Consider the following 19,167-nt stretch of genomic DNA (forward strand, 5'->3'; position numbering starts at 1 on the left):
ACACCAAATAATGCATGCAGAGCAGAATTAGGCCGATACCCGCTAATTATCAAAATCCAGAAAAGAGCCGTTAAATTATACAACCACCTAAAAGGAAGCGATTCCCAAACGTTCCATAACAAAGCCATCACCTACAGAGAGATGAACCTGGAGAAGAGTCCCCTAAGCAAGCTGGTCCTGGGGCTCTGTTCACAAACACAAACACACCCCACAGAGCCCCAGGACAGCAACACAATTAGACCCAACCTAATCATGAGAAAACAAAAAGATAATTACTTGACACATTGGAAAGAATTAACAAAAAAAGAGAGCAAACTAGAATTATATTTGGCCCTAAACAGAGAGTACACAGTGGCAGAATACCTGACCACTGTGACTGACCCAAACTTAAGGAAAACTTTGACTATGTACAGCCTCAGTGAGCATAGCCTTGCTATCGAGAAAGGCCGCCGTAGGCAGACATGGATCTCAAGAGATGACAGGCTATGTGCACACTGCCCACAAAATGAGGTGGAAACTGAGCTGCACTTCCTAACCTCCTGCCTAATGTATGACCATATTAGAGACATATTTCCCTCAGATTACACAGATCCACAAAGAATTCGAAAACAAACCCGATTTTGATAAACTCCCTTATCTACTGGGTGAAATACCACAATATGCCATCACCGCAGCAAGATGTGTGACCTGTTGCCACAAGAAAAGGTCAACCAGTGAAGAACAAACACCATTGTAAATACAACCCATATTTATGCCTATTTATGTTCCTCTTTGTACATTAACCATTTGTACATCGTTACAACACTGTATATATACACAATATGACATTTGTAATGTCTTTATTCTTTTGAAACTTCTGTATGTTAATTAAATGTTTACTGTTCATTTTTATTGTTTATTTCACTTTTGTATATTATCTACCTCACCTGCTTGGGCAATGTTAACATATGTTTCCCATGCCAATAAATCCCCTTGATTTGAATTGAATTGACTGAGAGGGAGATGGAATAGGAGCAGAGGAGACAAATGTAGAGGAGAGAGGAAGAATGAATGACGGAGAGAAAAGGCAGAGGGGGATGAGGAAGACATGAAAAGGGGGGAGAGAATGGGAGGGAGAGAGAAAGAAAGGACTAGACAGAAGGATAGAGATGGGGGGGGACTAATATAGATTGGGTGAACAGAGAGAGGGAAGTGGATTGCTTCTAGGTGGGAGGGGTGGACCATCCTTAGACCAGGAAGGAATGGGATATGACACTGGCAGACAGAAATGTTGGTCTGCTCTGGTTCTTGGGAAGGCCATCGCCGCCTCTACAATACATGCTTCTAATTAAGAATATCAGTGGTGCTAAAACATACCCACAACTATGGGAGAAAAGTCAACAGAAATTCCTGTCAAAATCCTATTCTAATCTGCAGCTCCCTCTCTGTATATAACCTGCTTACATGGCTCTTTTTTTCTCTTCTCTCCCTTTTTCTCAGCTGTACCAGTCTTTCATTTGTTCTGACAAACACGAGGGTCAGAGAAACACCCAGCTGTTATGGGAAGCACCCACAAGCCCCCAACCCACCCTCCAGACTCCCAAAGTCCCCCAAACCACAGCCAAAGTCCCCCAACCCACAGCACGGCTCTGTCTCCCACAACCCCTCCTTCAGACTCCCCCCGTCCACAGCCGCCTAGTCACCCTGACTGTCTGCTCCTGCCTCTGTACATGATTCCCTTTGTCACTTTAGGGCACAGCCGAGGAAGAAGCCTTTTCCAGTTTTCCCTGGATGGGCTGAGGCCGCCAACACAGGTGTACTATCCAGTCAGTCCCCTTTACACGTGAGAGAGAGAGAGAGAGTAGGAGAGAGAGAAAGAGAGAATACACAAGAGTGAGAGAGTGTGAGAGAGAGAGCGAGAGAGAGCGAGAGAGAGCGAGAGAGACAGAGAGAGAGAGAGAGAGAGAGAGAGAGAAAGTAGGAGAGAGAGAAAGAGAGAATACACAAGAGTGAGAGAGTGTGAGAGAGAGCGAGAGAGAGCGAGAGAGAGCGAGAGAGAGCGAGAGAGAGCGAGAGAGAGCGAGAGAGAGCGAGAGAGAGCGAGAGAGAGCGAGAGAGAGCGGAGCGTTAGAAGGTTGCGGACTCCAGGGTCACGGTTTCCACCCTGCCTTGTTGTTCCATGCCTCCGTCTCAGCTTGTTTAAAATCTCAGAACCATATTCACGATCACTTCACAACTTTACTTGAACAAACTCCATACCACTCTAACCTTCATATTGCAGACCTATTCTTCACTAACTATCCCTTTCTTTTCCTACAGACACCTTCCTCTTGGTAAATGCATTGTCACATTTCATAATGCTCCTTTATGGCTGCAGCCTGAGATACGCAGTGCAGATCACAGAAGGTCATGGTGTACAGCATCGCAGAGTTGTACTCTCCCTCTGACTGAACAAACTACAGTATTCTCACATGATGTAGCTACCACCATGTCTCCAGAGAACTCACTGAGAACCGACATAAAAAGACACAAACAAACATCCGACATGCCTTTTTGTCCCTTTCAGCAAAGCGGAATGTGTCTGTGACCTTTCAAAGCTTAGTTTCCCCTAGTGTTATGCACAAGCCCATCAGAAAAACGAGAGCACGCTTTAAACAGAGATCAAGCTATCTGTCCTAATATCGTGATTACTCTGATGTTTGGGTAGACATGTCAACGCGCACAGAGCATTCTCTCAGATCTGTTTAGCTTTGAAGCTGAAAATAATAGAATAGACTTTGGTACAGTGCCTTCAGAAAGTATTCACACCCCTTGACTTGTTCACTGGTCTACACACATTACCCCATAATGTTTTTTGAAACTTTTACAAATTAATAAAAAATGAAAAGCTGAAATGTCTTGAGTCAATAAGAATTCAACCCCTTTGTTATGGCAACCTGAAATAAGTTCAGGATTAAAATTAGTCGAGCAGTGATATTCAAACACAGACTGAACCACAAAGACCAGAGAGGTTTTCCAATGCCTCGCAAAGAAGGGCACCTATTAGTAGATGGGTAAACATTTTAAAAAACAGACATTGAATATCCCTTTGAGCATGGTAAAGTTGTTAATTACACTTTGGATTGTGTATCAATACACCCAGTCACTAGTAAAATACAGGCGTCCTTCTTAACTCAGGCGTCCTTCCTAACTCAGTTGCCGGAGAGGAAGGAAACCACTCAGGGATTTCACAATGAGGCCAAAGGTGACTTTAAAACAGTTACAGAGTTTAATGGCTGTGATAGGAGAAAATGAAGGATGGATCAGCAACATTGAGCTGAGCTGACAAGGTAAAATATGTCGTTCTGCCCCCGAACAAGGTAGTTAACCCACTGTTTCTAGGTAAACTGTTTCAAAATAAGATTTTGTTCATAACTGAATTGCCTAGTTAAATAAAGGTAAAATAAGAATAAAATAAAATTGTAGTTAATCTACAATACTAACCTAATTAAAAGAGTGAAAAGAAGGAAGCCTTTAGAGAATACAAATATAACAAAACATCAGTGGCGATTTTAGCATGTAAATCTTGGTGGGACAAACTCCCCCCCAATTGTGTTTTAGATGCATGCCAGGAAAGCCAATACACAACACAAGACTAAACAGTACAATAGTTAATTGCACTATAACGGCAACAAGCGGTGCTCACAAACTGTTAGGGCCTGCATAAAGCTGTCCCAACAGCAGAGATTTCTTTCCAGCAAATTGGAGTGAATCCTTACCACCGCTACACCTGGATTTCAGCGGAGCCTTGTCTGGCAGTGAAACAATTCATTCAGTGTCGTTTACTGCCTTTTTAAAAAACATAGTTGATAAGGCTGACCATATCTCCCTGGCATATTATATCATTTATGAAGCAGCATTTTTGGACTCACCTTGTTGTGCGCGGCGGTCCTTGGTTGGCAAATTTTGTCATCAAAGAAAAGGTTTTACAATTCCAAGTTGAAAACGTATTTCCCCAGGCTGACTTCCCAGTTGCAATGCTTGTGGGCAGCATCCAGGAGTCGCCTCTTCACTGTTGACGTTGAGACTGGTGTTTTGCAGGTACTATTTAATGAAGCTGCCAGTTGAGGACTTGTGAGACGTCTGTTTCTCCAAATAGACACTCTAATGTACTTGTCCTCTTGCTCAGTTGTGCACCGGGGCCTCCCACTACTCTTTCTATTCTGGTTAAAGCCAGTTTGCGCTGTTCTGTGAAGGGAGTAGTACACAGCATTGTACGTGATCTTAAGATCTTAAGCATAGAATAGCCTTCATTTCTCAGAACAAGAGTAGACTGATGAGTTCAAGAAGAAAATTATGTGTTTCTAGCCATTTTGAGCCTGTAATCGAACCCACAAATGCTGATGCTCCAGAGACTCAACTAGTCTAAAGAACGCCAGTTCTATTGCTTATTTAATCAGAACAACAGTTTTCAGCTGTGCTAACATAATTGCTGGGTTTTCTAATGATCAATTAGTCTTTTAAAATGATCAACTTGGATTAGTTAACACAACGTGCAATTGGAACACAGGAGTGATGGCTGCTGATAATGGACCTCTGTACACCCATGTAGATATTCCATAAAAAAAGACTTATGTCATGCAATAAAATGCAAATTAATGACTTAAAAATCATATAATGTGTTTTTCTGGATTTTTGTTTTAGATTCCGTCTCTCACAGTTGAAGTGTACCTATGATACAAATTACAGACCTCTTCATGCTTTGTAAGTAGGAAAACCTGCAAAATTGGCAGTGTATCAAATACTTGTTCTCCCCACTGTATATACCTTTTTTTAATGAATTTATTATATAATTTTTTTAATGTGGGGCCCTGCCCCACCTGCCTTTGATGACTGGTTGCCACTGCAAAACACGCATCCTGTTTGCAACAATTGTGGCAGATGAATTAGAATTAGTTGGGTAACATAGATAAGATGTTTTAATCACGTAATATGCTTATGTGAGATACTTGTCATTAGAATGTATCCCTTTGGACTATAGTGTTGGCAGTTGCACTTTTTGTCTTAGCTGGGGCTCAGTCACTTGGGGCCCAGAGAGGGGAGAGGTCAGGCTTGTCTTTCACATGTCCCTGGTGCTATGGAGAATACCAGAAAGGGAAGAGGACAGAATGGAACATTGTCTTCATATGTGAATGTCTTTACCTATTCTTAAACCATGTGAAGGGATGGCGTGATTAATGGGGAACCAATTACTTGTCTCCACAATGTCTGTGCGCCAGTCACTCCCTCCCTTTCCCATTGGGGGGAGGTGTATGGCAGTGTCTGGAACCATTGTATGTCCCCTCTGATGCTGCACTTATCTTGAGATAGTATGACCTAGAGGCTCACTCCCCTCAGTGAGCTTGTCCAGGAGTGGGATTTATTTGGGATGGGAGTATCTAGAGTTGACAATTGATATATGCCATTGGATGAGTTGGTGTTTTTGTACCTTGAAGTACCAGGAGACCAAACCGAACAATAATTTATAGCAAATGCTATCTGGCTATGGAATACTCCTCTCTCAAGTAAAAGTCTTTCTTTGTGAACAGTTCCTATTATCTGTGGTTTGTCATGTCGACTAGGGGGTGGATCTTTGCTATAAAAGATCTCAGTTGCCATTAAGTTGACACTCTCAACAATTCATTCGAGATAGTGAATTGTTGAAAGTCAAATGCTATTGCAAAGCTTAATTATTATTAAAGGTGTAGTTTAAGTATAACTCTGACTGGTGTGTGAAGTTTGTCTCTCTTTCTCTCTTTGGTAATACAGAAATGAATCTACCACACAATGCACAAAAGTAATGCTGCAAAAAATGTGGCAAAGAATTTAACTTATTGTCCTGAATACTTTTATGTTTAATCATAGTGGTGGCTGCATCGTGTTATGGGTATGCTTGTAATCGTTATGGACTGGAGAGTTTTTCAGGATAAAAAGTTAACGGAATAGAGTTAAGCACAGGGAAAATCCTAGAGGAAATCCTGGTTTAGTCTGCTTTCCACCAACATAGGGAAATTAATTAACCTTTCAGCAGGACAATAACCTAAAACATAATGCCAAATCTACACTGGAGTTGCTTACCAAGACAGTGAATGTTTGAGTGGTGATTTACAGTTTTGACTTAAATCTACTTAAAAATCTTTGGCAAAACCTGAAAATGGTTGTCAAGCAATGGTCAACAATGAATTTGACAGAGCTTAAAGAATTTTGAAAAGAATTATAGGAAAGTGCTGCACAATCCAGGTGTGGAAAGCTCTTAGAAACTTACCCAGAAAGACTAACTCCTGTAATAACTGCCAAAGGAGTCTCTAACATGTATTGACTCAGGGGGTTGAATACTTATCTAATCAAGATATTAGTTTTTTTTTTTCATACATTTGATCACAAATGTTCAAAAAAAATTCCACTTTGACATGGAGTATTTTGTGTAGATCGTTGACAAAAAATGACAATTAAATCAATTTTAATCCTACTTTGTAACACAACAAAATGTGGAAAAAGTCACAGGGTGTGAATACTTTCTGAAAATGGTGTAGCGTCTGTCACAACATTACAAATTGGTATTTGTGAAGAGTCCATTTCAAACAGTGGAACATTGAGGGCCAGTGTCCTTAACTCCCATGATGATCTCTCGTTTTCCTCTGAACACGACATGATTGAGCACAGACGTGGGTGGGTGGCAGCACATGCACTTAATTGCAACGCGTGAATTTGTGTTAGTTAGAGTGCAAGTGAAATGGATCCGACAGAGAAAGATGAGCAGAGCCAGGGGGGGAAGAAGCCACAGGAGACATGCTCCCCACACCTCCTACACTCACAATATACTCAATATACTGTATACACATGAAGACATACAGTACACTCATACATGTAGGCATGGAGTTCACCTACCTTTTGACAAACGCAAACAGATAGTTTACCTAACATGACTGAGTAGCAAAATAATAAACAATTTAAATAACTACCTCAAACATACCTATTTTTTACCTCCTGCCTGATCTGATGGTAGGGTGTGTGGTGAGTAGTAGTCATGCCCACCTGCGCTGAGAGGCGGACAGGCAGGGATGGAGCCATGAGTGGTCATGAACAGACCAGGGTGGACCGGGGGAGGAAAAGACATCTGTGATGAATACATACAGACATGTCACTGTTGAACACACTATTCATAGAACACAGACACATTCACACAAAATCACACTTGGCTAGAGGCGTTTGGAAAAAAAAATACTGTTTATGAAGGATAACACTTTATTTTAAGGTACACATATTAGCCTCAAAATTATTATGTCTTATTAGCCATATGTTAGGCCTTAATTAAGTGTTTTCTCATTCAAACATAATGTAATACTGACCAATCCTTAATAACTGAATTGTTAGCTATAATAAAAATGTATATACAGTATATGAATGTCATCTGTATAAAGTTATATTATGAATCACAAAGGATCGTACCTCCCCAGATCCTTTAGCAAAAACATAGAATGTTTGCCTGATACTGAGGATTTGTGTAGTTTGATGACATAAGACATTGATTCATATGTACAGTACCAGTCAAAGATTTGAACACACCTACTAATTCAAGGGATTTTCTTTATTGTACTATTTTCTACATTGTAGAATAATAGTGAAGACATCAAAACTATGAAATAACACATATGGAATCATGTAGTAACCAAAAAAGTGTTAAACGAATCAAAATACAGTATATTTTATTTTTGAGATTCTTCAAAGTAGCCAACCTTTGCCGTGATGACAGCTTTGCACACTCTTGGCATTCTCTCAACCAGCTTCATGAGGTAGTCACCTGAAATGCATTTCAGTTAACAGGTGTGCCTTGTTAAAAGTTAATTCCTTCTTAATTAAGGCTAGGTGGGAGGCTAGCACCCCATCTCAACAACATCCGGTGAAATTGCAGAGCGCGAAATTCAAAATACAAAAATCGTAATATTAAATATTCATGTAAATACAAATGTCATACACCATTTAAAAACTTAACTTCTTGTTAATCCAGCAGCTTTGTCAGATTTCAAAAAGGCTTTACGGCGAAAGGATACCATGCGATTATCTGAGGACAGCGCCCCGCATACAAAATCATTAAAAACATTTTCCAAACCAGCAGAGGCGTCACAAAAGTCAGAAATAGAGATAAAATAATAACTTACCTTTGAAGATCTTCCTCTGTTTGCAATCCCAAGGGTCCCAGCTACAGAACAAATGGTTGTTTTGTTCGAAAAAGTCCTTCTCTATATCCCAGAAAAGTCAGTTTAGTTGGCGAGTTTGATTCAGTAATCCACCCGTTCCAGTCGTTCAACATGCAGACAAAGCAATCCCTAAGTTACCAATAAACTTCATCCAAAAAAGTCAAACAATGTTTCTAATCAAACCTCAGGTACCCTAATATGTAAAGAAACGATAACATTTCAGACGGAGAATAGTATGTTCAATAACGGAGATAAATAACAAAGTGTGCGCCCTCATCCACGTGCGCCACAAGACTACAGTTCAAATGAGAGCCACCTTGAAAAACTACAAATTCAAGCAAATTTTTCAAAAAACAAGCCTAAATAATTTCTAAAGACTGTTGACATCTAGTGGAAGCCATAGGAACTGCAATCTGGGAGGATTTCCTTTGAATGTCCCATAGACAAGCATTTTCAAAGGGTGGTGACCTCTACAACAACAAAAAAATCCGGATGGATTCTCCTCGGGTTTCGCCTGTCATATCAGTTCTGTTATACTCACAGACATTATTTAACAGTTTTAGAAACTTCAGAGTGTTTTCTACCCAATTATATGCATATCCTAGCTTCTGGGCCTGAGTAACAGGCAGTTAACTTTGGGCACGTCAGTCATCCGAACCTCCGAATACTGCCCCCTAGCCTCAAGAAGTTAATGCATTTGAGCCAATCAGTTGTGTTGTGACATAGTAGGGGTGGTATAAAGAAGATAGCTCTATTTGGTAAAAGACCAAGTCCATATGTGACTCACCACCTGGATTCAGTCTTATGTAGCAAAATTTGAAATTGTGTTTTTTTCATTGGATAAAAGTAGAACTCAGAGCTACAAAATGCTAGATCATACACTGCATTTGAGGAACAACGGGAAAGTAATTCTGATTTGAAAGTTGATCAACCTGTAAACTCACTTTTGAGAAAATCGACCTTTGAATGTTTTGGTAACTTGTGAAGAGCTGTTCTTTGTCTGCACTCATTCAGCATCGTTCACACCCTCTTAAGCGTTTAGCCCCATCCATCTCGTTTTGCTCTTGGAGTGTACACTTGATGCTCTGGCTGATGATTTGTTTACCTCTGGATTAGAAGAAAACAGCCTAACCAGCTCTGCTGGCAACAATTTCATTACGCTTTTTTGCAGACGTTTCCTGACACCGACCATATTCATCAGGTGTTGTACACACGTCACGTAACGTTATCTAACGAGCCAGCCAGCTAACGTTAGCAAGTTAAACAACAATGAACAAAGTGCCAACAATGCCTAACATTAGGCTCTAACTAGAAAAGCAAACAGTTCTGGGAAACTAATAAGCTACCTAGCTAACATTAGGCTCTATCTAGAAAAGCAAACGGCTCTGGGAAACAAATAGCTAGCTAACCGTACACTTTAGCTTCAAATGAAACCACTTTCTGTCAAAATTAGAAACGTGTATTATCTGAAAATGTAGCTAGCTAACGCTAGACTATCTTACCTGTATACATAATCCTGCATGATGAACGCATCTCCCTGTCAGGATGCCATACCATAGTTGCCCTTAGTTTGAAGATGTAATCCGGAGACAGGTGTTTTCTCCATCTCTTTAGCTTTGATACTCTAATTCCACTGATTTCAAAACTTGATCCTCCAGAAAGTGGAGAGCAACACTTATGCAGCTCCACTACACAATACATTTGAAAAAAAGCCATGTTCAATAGGATTACCAACACAGACTGACGAGCTCAAATAAACAGAAGCCTTCAATTTGGCAGACCAATCCAAACTCCTCTCTCAGCATGTCCAGCCCACTCCTTATCTCAGCCAATCATGGCTAGTGAGAAGGTTGCTATTTGTTTCAGTGGTTTAACCAACAAGACCAACAAGTTCACATGTTTGAGAAGGAATTTCTGCCAAAAAAACGCATTTTGATAAAAACATATTTTTTACGTTCAAACGGCTCTCCTGTGAAGTCGCGACATGCATCCTTCACCTAGTTTCCTGAATCGAGTCACATATTATGGCAAGAACAGCTCAAATAAGCAAAGAGAAACAACAGTCCATCATTACTTTAAGACATGAATAACCTCTTGGCGCATAGATCCCTTTAGCGGGATCATTTTCATCAACAACCGCTGAATTGCAGAGTGCCCCAAAAAAAAATTATGCTAAAAATATTTATATTCATGAAATCACAAGTGCAATATAGCAAAACACAGCTTAGTTTGTTGTTAATCCACCTGTCTGTCAGATTTTGAAAATATGCTTTACAGCGAAAGCCATCCAAGCGTTTGTGTGAGTTATCGATCACTAGACAAAACATTACAAACACCTAGACAGAAAAGCAATAAAATTAATCGCTTACCTTTGATGATCTTCGGATATTTGCACTCACGAGACTCCCAGTTACACAATAAATGTTCCTTTTGTTCGATAAAGATTATTTTTATATCAAAAAACCTCCATTTGTTTGGCGCGTTATGTTCAGTATTCCACAGCCTTAGGCAGGTCATCAAGGGTTGACAAAAATTCCAAATAGTATCCGTAAAGTTCGTAGAAACACGTCAAAATGTTTTTTATAATCAATCCTCAGGTTGTTTTTAACATAAATAATCGCTAAAATTTCAACCGGACTGTAAACTATTCAATACAAGAGAGAAAGAAAATGTCTAGCTACCAGTGTCGCGCGCATTAACTAATGGAAGGACATCCATCTATCCACTGACGCGATTTGATAAATCTTGCTCATTTTTCAGAATAAAAGCTTGAAACTATGTCTAAAGACTGTTCACACCCTGAGGAAGCCATAGGAAAAGGAATCTGGTTGATATCCCTTTAAATGGACGAAAGGCAGGCAATAGAACAGGGATTTTTCAAAATAAGAGGCACTTCCGGGTTGGATTTCCTCAGGTTTTCGCCTGCAAAATCAGTTCTGTTATACTCACAGACAATATTTTGACAGTTTTGGAAACTTTAGAGTGTTTTCTATCCTACTCTCTCAATTATATGCATATTCTAGCATCTGGACCTGAGAAATAGGCAGCTTACATTGGGAACGTTATTTTTCCAAACATAACAATTCTGCCCCCTAGCTTCAAGAGGAGATCCCACATATGCTGAGCACTTGTTGGCTGCTTTTCCTTCACTCTGCGGTCCAACTCATCCCAAACCATCTCAATTGGGTTGAGGTCGGGTGATTGAGGCCAGGTCATCTGATGCAGCACTCTCCTTCTTGGTCAAATAGCCCTTACACAGCCTGGACGTGTGTTGGGTCATTGTCCTGGTGAGAACAAATGATAGTCCCCCTAAGTGCAAACCAGATGGGATGGCATATCGCTGCAGAATGCTGTGGTAGCCATGCTGGTTAACTTCTTATGGCTGCAGCCGGACGTCGGTACACTTATGACAACAGCCAGCTCAAGTGCAGGGCGCGAAATTCAAAATATATATATTTTTTAAATATCTAACTTTCACACATTAACAAGTCCAATACAGCATATGAAAGGTACACATCTTGTGAATCCAGCCAACATGTCCGATTTTTAAAATGTTTTACAGGGAAGACACAATATGTAAATCTATTAGCTAACCACGTTAGCAAAAGACACCACTTTTTTTACTCCAACAGTTTTTTACTCCATCAGTAGCTATCACAAATTCGACCAAATAAAGATATAAATAGCCACTAACCAAGAAACAACTTCTTCTGATAACATATTTATTGTATAGCATATGTTTTGTTAGAAACATGTGCATATTTCAGGTATAAATCATAGTTTACATTGCAGCTACAGTCAGAAATTGCACCGAAAGCAGCCATAAAACTTACAGACACCAACGTCAAATACCTAATTACTCATCATAAAACATTTCTGAAAAATACATAGTGTACAGCAAATGAAAGACAGGCATCTTGTGATTCCAGCCAATATTTCCGATTTATTAAGTGTTTTACAGCGAAAAGAAAATCTAGCGTTATATTAGCTTAGCACAATAGCCAGAAACACTTGGGCGTCGGCGACTACGACAGATATATGAAATAACATCATGAAATGGGTCTTACTCTTGCTGATCTTTCATCAGAATGTTGGACAAGGTGTCCTTTGTCCAGAACAGTCGTTGTTTGGATTCAGAACGGACACTTTCCCTCTTTATTTAGCAAGCGCGCTAGCCGGGTGGCACGACACTCTCCATGTCAACAAACGGAAGAGAACGGAACACGGCAAAACTCCCTAAAAAATTTCAATAATCTGATGAAACTATATTGAAAAAACATACTTTACGATGATATGGTGACATGTATCAAATAAAATCAAAGCCGGAGATTGTAGTCGCCTATAACGGCAGCTAAACAAAAGGCAATCCCACTGTCCAGCTCGCGCTATTCAGAGTACCGAAAATGGTGGACACGTCATTCCAAGATGATGTGTTCCATCTCAGACCAAGATAATCATCTCATTTCTTCTCTCACAGCCTTTTGACACCCAGAGGAAGGTGTATGACGTACATGTATACTAATAGGTCTTGTGCCCATTTATAGGCAGGAAGAAGAACAGAGCATCGATTTCAGACTTTCCACTTCCTGGTCAGGAAATGTGCTGCAGAATGAGTTCTGTTTCACTCAGAGAAATAATTCAAACGGTTTTAGAAACTAGAGAGTGTTTTCTATCCAATAGTAATAATAATATGCATATTGTACGAGCAAGAATTGAGTACGAGGCCGTTTGAAATGGGCACATTTTATCTGGCTACTCAATACTGCCCCTTGCAGCCCAAACAGGTTAAGTGTGCCTTGAATTCGAAATAAATCACAGACAGTGTCACCAGCAAAGCACCCCCACACCATCACACCTCCTCCTCCTCCATGCTTCACGATGGGAACCACACACGTGGAGATCATCCATTGACCTACTCTGCGTCTGACAAAGACATAGTGGTTGGAACCAAAAACCTAAAATTTGGACTCATCAAACCAAAGGACAGATTTCCACTGGTCTAATGTCCATTGTTTGTGTTTCTTGGCCCAAGCAAGTCTCTTCTTCTTATTAGTGTCGATAAGTAGTGTTTCTTTTGCAGCAATTCGACCATGTAGGCCTGATTCACACAGTCTCCTCTGAACAGTTGATGTTGAGATGTGTCTGTTACTTGAACTCTGTGAAGCATTTATTTGCGCTGCAATTTGAGCTGCAGTTATTCTAAAGAACTTATCCTCTGCAGCAACTCTGGGTCTTTGTTTCCTGTGGCTGTCCTCATGAGAGCAAGTTTCATCATAGCGCTTTATGGTTTTTGCAACTGCACTTGAAGAAACTTTCAATGTTCCTGAAATGTTCCATATTGATGGACCTTAAGACTATTGGAAAAGCATTCCAGGTGAAACTGGTTGAGAGAATGCCAAGAGAGTGCAAAGTTGTCATCAAGGCAAAGGGTGGCTAATTAGAAGAATCTCAAATATAAAATATTTTTTGATTTGTTTTACACTTTTTTGGTTAGTACATGATTTCATGGTGTGTTAATTCATAGTTTTTATGTATTCACTATTATTCTACAATGTAGAAAATAGTCAAAATAAAGAAAAACCCTTGAATGAGTAGGTGTGTCCAAACTTTTGACTTGTACTGTATGTCATATAGCCAACATTAAAATCTGATGTAAACAATTAGTTTCAGCCATTATATGGTTTTGCTAATTGGTGTGGGGAGGTATGCCCCTTCACGATTGACATTAAATAGTTACATTTTTATTCATTTTATTTTATTAGGTAAATCAGTTAAGAAACAAATTCTTATTTTCAATGACAGCCTAGGAACAGTGGGTAAACTGCCTTGTTCAGGGGCAGAACGACAGATTTTTACCTTGTCAGCTCAGGGATTCGATCTTGCAAACTTTCAGTTACTAGTCCAACGCTCTAACCGCTAGGCTACCTTCCGCCCCACACAGCCGACATTCCTATATGAAAGCATATATGGAAGTTTAGTTGCTAATTGTTTACAGAAAATGTTAACTTGATTATTGGCTGTATGGCATCCAATGAAGTCGTTTCTGTAACAATTGTCTGCAGGTACAAATAAAAAATCTACAAACACAGATTGTGTTTATGTTTTCACTTCAAATATTTTAACACACTCATTATACTGTTCAATTAAAATGCTACAAATTCTACCGAATGGGTAGACATTTGACTCCCATTTTAGGTCACTTGAAGTTCATCAGCCCTCGTAATTAGCTAGATGCCATTGCATCCTGGGAAGCACATTGTCTGAATTGTAATTTTCCATGGGAAGCGGAAGCACCCCCCCCCCCCCCCCCCTCTCTCACACACACACACACTACTCCAACCTGTACCTCTCTGCATAGTTTTCACACGTCGTCCCTAAGCTCCAGGTAACAATTGCCCAGGGCCCGTGGATGATACAGTATGAATTATGAGGCATGTTTTTCAGGAGCATGGAGGACGAAGAGAGAGAGGACCCCCAGGAGGCCTACACATACACACACACACACACACACACACACACACACACACACACACACACACACACACACACACACACACACACACACACACACACACACACACACGGGCACACACCAACACAGAGAGGGTTTGTGGGCCTGGCATCAGAGCTAGTCTCTGCCATACGTTCAGAGCACAGAGCCCTGTAAACACACTCAGGAACCTTCTGGAGTGGTAAAGGCTAAACTGGGATCTATCCTCACTACTGTATAGCACGCACAGCTCTAGGCCAATTTTTGCCTCTTTTATTTAAAGTAACTTATCAATTCCATGATGTGGAAACATGTTGCTGTTTTCTTTGTCAGTATGAATACAAATTGCACTTAGCTGTCAATGATAACTAAACAATCAAATGAATGACCCCGTCGTCAGTGTGTAGTACGGCCTATTCACTGACACACAAAAGACGTGTGGTAGAATGAACAACAAATAATCAGCTGACACCTTCACATCTCAGAGGCTCAACTCGTTACTGTAGTGATTCAGTGGGGCTGAGAAGGAGCTCCCCTAAGCAGAGAAGGCAATGAGCCCGTACAAGGTGAAGGAGGGGATAAGAATAGAGGAGAGGAGAGGTGAGTAGAGGAGAGGAGCCTTGAGAAATGGGTGATTAGGGAGCCCCCCCTGTCTGGCTCTAGCTCTGCTCTCACATCCCTTCATCCCCTCTCTCCCTCTGCAGCGTTCACAGCCTAAGCTGGATTCATTGAGAGGATGCTTAAGGAGTCTTTGTCTCCCAAGGTGGGATACACACCCACGTCAACACTTAAGGAATGGTTCTGCTGAGGATACCGAAGCCATCTGCCAAATTAGGCTGCATGGCCACACTTTTGCCGTTCTATTTAATTTTCGATTAAAGGGCGAAGCACATAAACTCACTAGCACTCAGACACTCGGATCAACACTTACACAGACAAATGAATACGTTCACTGTACATGCACAACACATGCATGCGTGAGTGTGAACTCTGAGGATGTTATAGGTACATTATATCATAACACCCATTATTTGGATCACGCTCATTTGCTCGTAAAGACAGCATGAAAAGAATCAGCAACTCAGGTGAGAAAACTGTGCTCAGTGGAGTGTGCAAACAGACACACATGCACACGCGTGAGGGAACAGGGAGGGTGTGGGGAGATGGAGGGGACAGGGAGGGTGTGGGGGGATGGACGCAGGCACCTGAAAATGTCAGTGTCACCGGTTGCCATGACAGTCGGCAAAGTTTGGCAGAGTCTCAGTGCCACTGTTAAAGGCCATATGATCTGCTGTGGCTAATTAAGACTGTAGTTTGTGTGTTAGCATGGGGCCATGTTAAAAATGGACTTCCTCTAACTAACCATTAAGGATGAACAAATCAACTGCCGACACATTTGGTTATAAGTTCATTATTAACCATCCTGATCTTTGGCAGTTTTTCAAAGTTCTCAATATGCAAGTGAAGCACTCCCACTGTTGTAAATACTGTGTAATACTGTACCTCGGCTGCACAGCCCGCACATTAGTGACGCAGCAAAATGTGACACACCCACGCACACACCCATGTACGCACACACATACAGTTGCAGTCAAAAGTTTGGACACACCTACTAATTCAAGGGATTTTCTTATTTTTTATATTTTCTACATTGTAGAATAACAGTGAAGACATCAAAACTATGAAATAAGACATACGGAATAATGCAGTAACCAAAACAGTTTAAACAAATCAAAACATATGTTGTATTTGAGATTCTTCAAAGTAGCCACCCTTTGCTTTGATGACAGCTTTGCATTCTCTCAACCAGCCTCATGAGGTAGTCACCTGGAATGCATTTCACTTAACAGGTGTGCCTTGTTAAAAGTTAAGTTGTGGAATTTATTTCCTTCTTAGTGTGTTTGAGCCAATCAGTTGTGTTGTGACAAGGTAGCGGTGGTATAGAGAAAACAGCCCTATTAGTAAAAGACCAAGTCCATATGGCAAGAAAAGCTCAAATAACCAAAGAGAAACAACAGTCCATCATTACTTTAAGACATGAAGGTCAGTCAAATTTCAAGAACAGTGCAGTCGCAAAAACCATCAAGCGCTGTGATGAAATTTGCTCTCACGAGGACCGCCACGGAAAGGAAGACCCAGAGTTACCTCTGCTGCAGAGGATAAGTTCATTTGAGTTACCAGCCTCAGAAATTGCAGCCCAAATAAATGCGTCACAGAGTTCAAGTAACAGACACATCTCAACATCAACTGTTTAGAGGAGACTGAGTGAATCAAGCCATATGTGTTATTACTTTGATGTCTTCACTATTATTCTACTATGTAGAAAATAGTACAAATAAAGAAAAACCCTGGAATGAGTAGGTGTGTCTAAACTTTTGACTGGTACTGTACATTTTTATGACCCAAGAGAAAAAGGCTGGCACTCGAGGGATAGGTCATCTCAAACACGGTCATATTTATTTGGGAACCACGTGGCACAGCTGAAGAGACAGGGAACAGGAAGAGAGAAGGGAAAGAAGGAAACCTAGTCAGTTGTACAACTGAATGCATTCAACTGAAATGTGTCTTCCCCATTTAACCCAACCCCTCTGAATCAGAGAGGTGCGGGGGGCTGTCTTAATCGACATCGGCACCCGGGGAACAGTGGGTTAACTGCCTTGCTCAGGGACAGAACGGCAGATTTTTACCTTGTCAGCTCGGGGATTCGATCAGGCAAACCTTTCGGTTACTGGCTCAATGTGTCAGGCTACCTGGCAGGTAGGAAGAAACAGTGAGAGAGAGAGAAAGAACATACAGAGGGAGAGAGAGAGAGAGAGAGAGAGAGAGAGAGAGAGAGAGAGAGAGAGAGAGAGAGAGAGAGAGAGAGGAGAGAGAGAGAGAGAGAGAGAGAGAGAGAGAGAGAGAGAGAGAGAGAGAGAGAGAGAGAGAGAGAGAGAGAGAGAGAGAGAGAGAGAGAGAGAGAGAGAGAGAGAGAGAGAGAGAGAGAGAGAGAAGAGATATTCTGTATATGGAAGGAGAGAGAGAGAGAGGTGAACGGTAGACCCTAGGCTGTTGGGCAAGATCCTCCACACAGTGCTCTGAGATCATCCACAGAGTATCGATCATCATTACAGAGTGAGTGAGCGGCCATGTTTCTTTCTCAGGGCTGAGGGCAGTACGGGGGCCACTCTACAGGGCTGGGATCACACTAAGGTAATGAATCCTAATTCCTCACAATGGGCAGCCATGCCTCAGTTCTCACAGCTATCTATTGTGCACTACCTACCCTGGGTCCCTTACCCTAATCATTGTGCTGCAGCAACTGACCCAAAACACTACTGCTGTCCCTGTCTGCCTGCCATGAGTCATACTGCAAGGACAGCCCAACCCAGCGGGCAAAAGTGGTCGCAGCGACGCCAGGCTGACGTCTCTCATGACGTCATGGTCAGGTTGTTTACTGATTGTAAAAGGAATGTTTCCCGGACCTATTGACGCAAGTGAGGTGAATTCTGACTAGAACAATTTTGTTAATTGTTTGATTCCTTGAATGAAAATGGATGAGTCATGAAAGCTTCATTTGGATCTTGGGAATGTTCTCTGTTGACTTCCTGCTCTGTCTACAGTGCATCTCAGGCAGCCGAGTACAAAGCAAAAAGCTCTCTGCTGTTTGCCTATCAGTTGATAGACAAAGCCCAAACACAAGCAATTATGGGTAGTTGTTTGCAGTGTTTTTCATTGAAAGTTGCAGAAGGGTCCTTTCTATGTGCTGACACTTTTGTCTGTAATAGGGATCATTATGGATCTTCTATAAATCCTGCCATTATGAAAACACTCACAAACACAAACAGGCAAACAGTGTGTGTGTGTGTGTGTGTGTGTGTGTGTGTGTGTGTGTGTGTGTGTGTGTGTGTGTGTGTGTGTGTGTGTGTGTGTGTGTGTGTGTGTCAGTCAGGTCATGACCCTGGTGAAGACGACAAGCATGCAGAGGAGCCTCCCTGAGACGGTTTCTGACAGTTTGTGCAGAAATTCTTCGGTTGTGCAAATCCCCAGTTTCATCAGTTGTCCGGTTGGCTGGTCTCAGACGCAGGTGAAGAAGCCAGATGTGGAGGTCCTGGGCTGGCGTGGTTACACATGGTCTGTGGCTGTGAGACTGGTTGAATGTACTGCCAAATTCTCTAAAACGAAGTTGGAGGTGGCTAATGGTAGAGAAATGAACATTAAATTCTCTAGCAAAGCTTTAGTGGACATTGCTGCAGTCAGCATGCCAATTGCATGCTCCCTCAAAACTTGAGACATCTGTGGCATTGTGTTGTGTGACAAAACTAAATGCACATTTTAGAGCGGCCTTTCATTGTCCCCAAGATGTACCTGTGTAATGATCATGCTGCTAATCAGCTTCTTGATATGCCACACCTGTCAAATGGATGGATTATCTTGGCAAAGGAGAAATGCTCACTAACAGGGATGTAAACACATTTGTGCACGAAATTTGAGAGAAATACG

Source organism: Salvelinus fontinalis, chromosome 34 (genome assembly GCF_029448725.1).
Source record: "Salvelinus fontinalis isolate EN_2023a chromosome 34, ASM2944872v1, whole genome shotgun sequence".
Lineage (NCBI taxonomy): Eukaryota > Metazoa > Chordata > Actinopteri > Salmoniformes > Salmonidae > Salvelinus > Salvelinus fontinalis.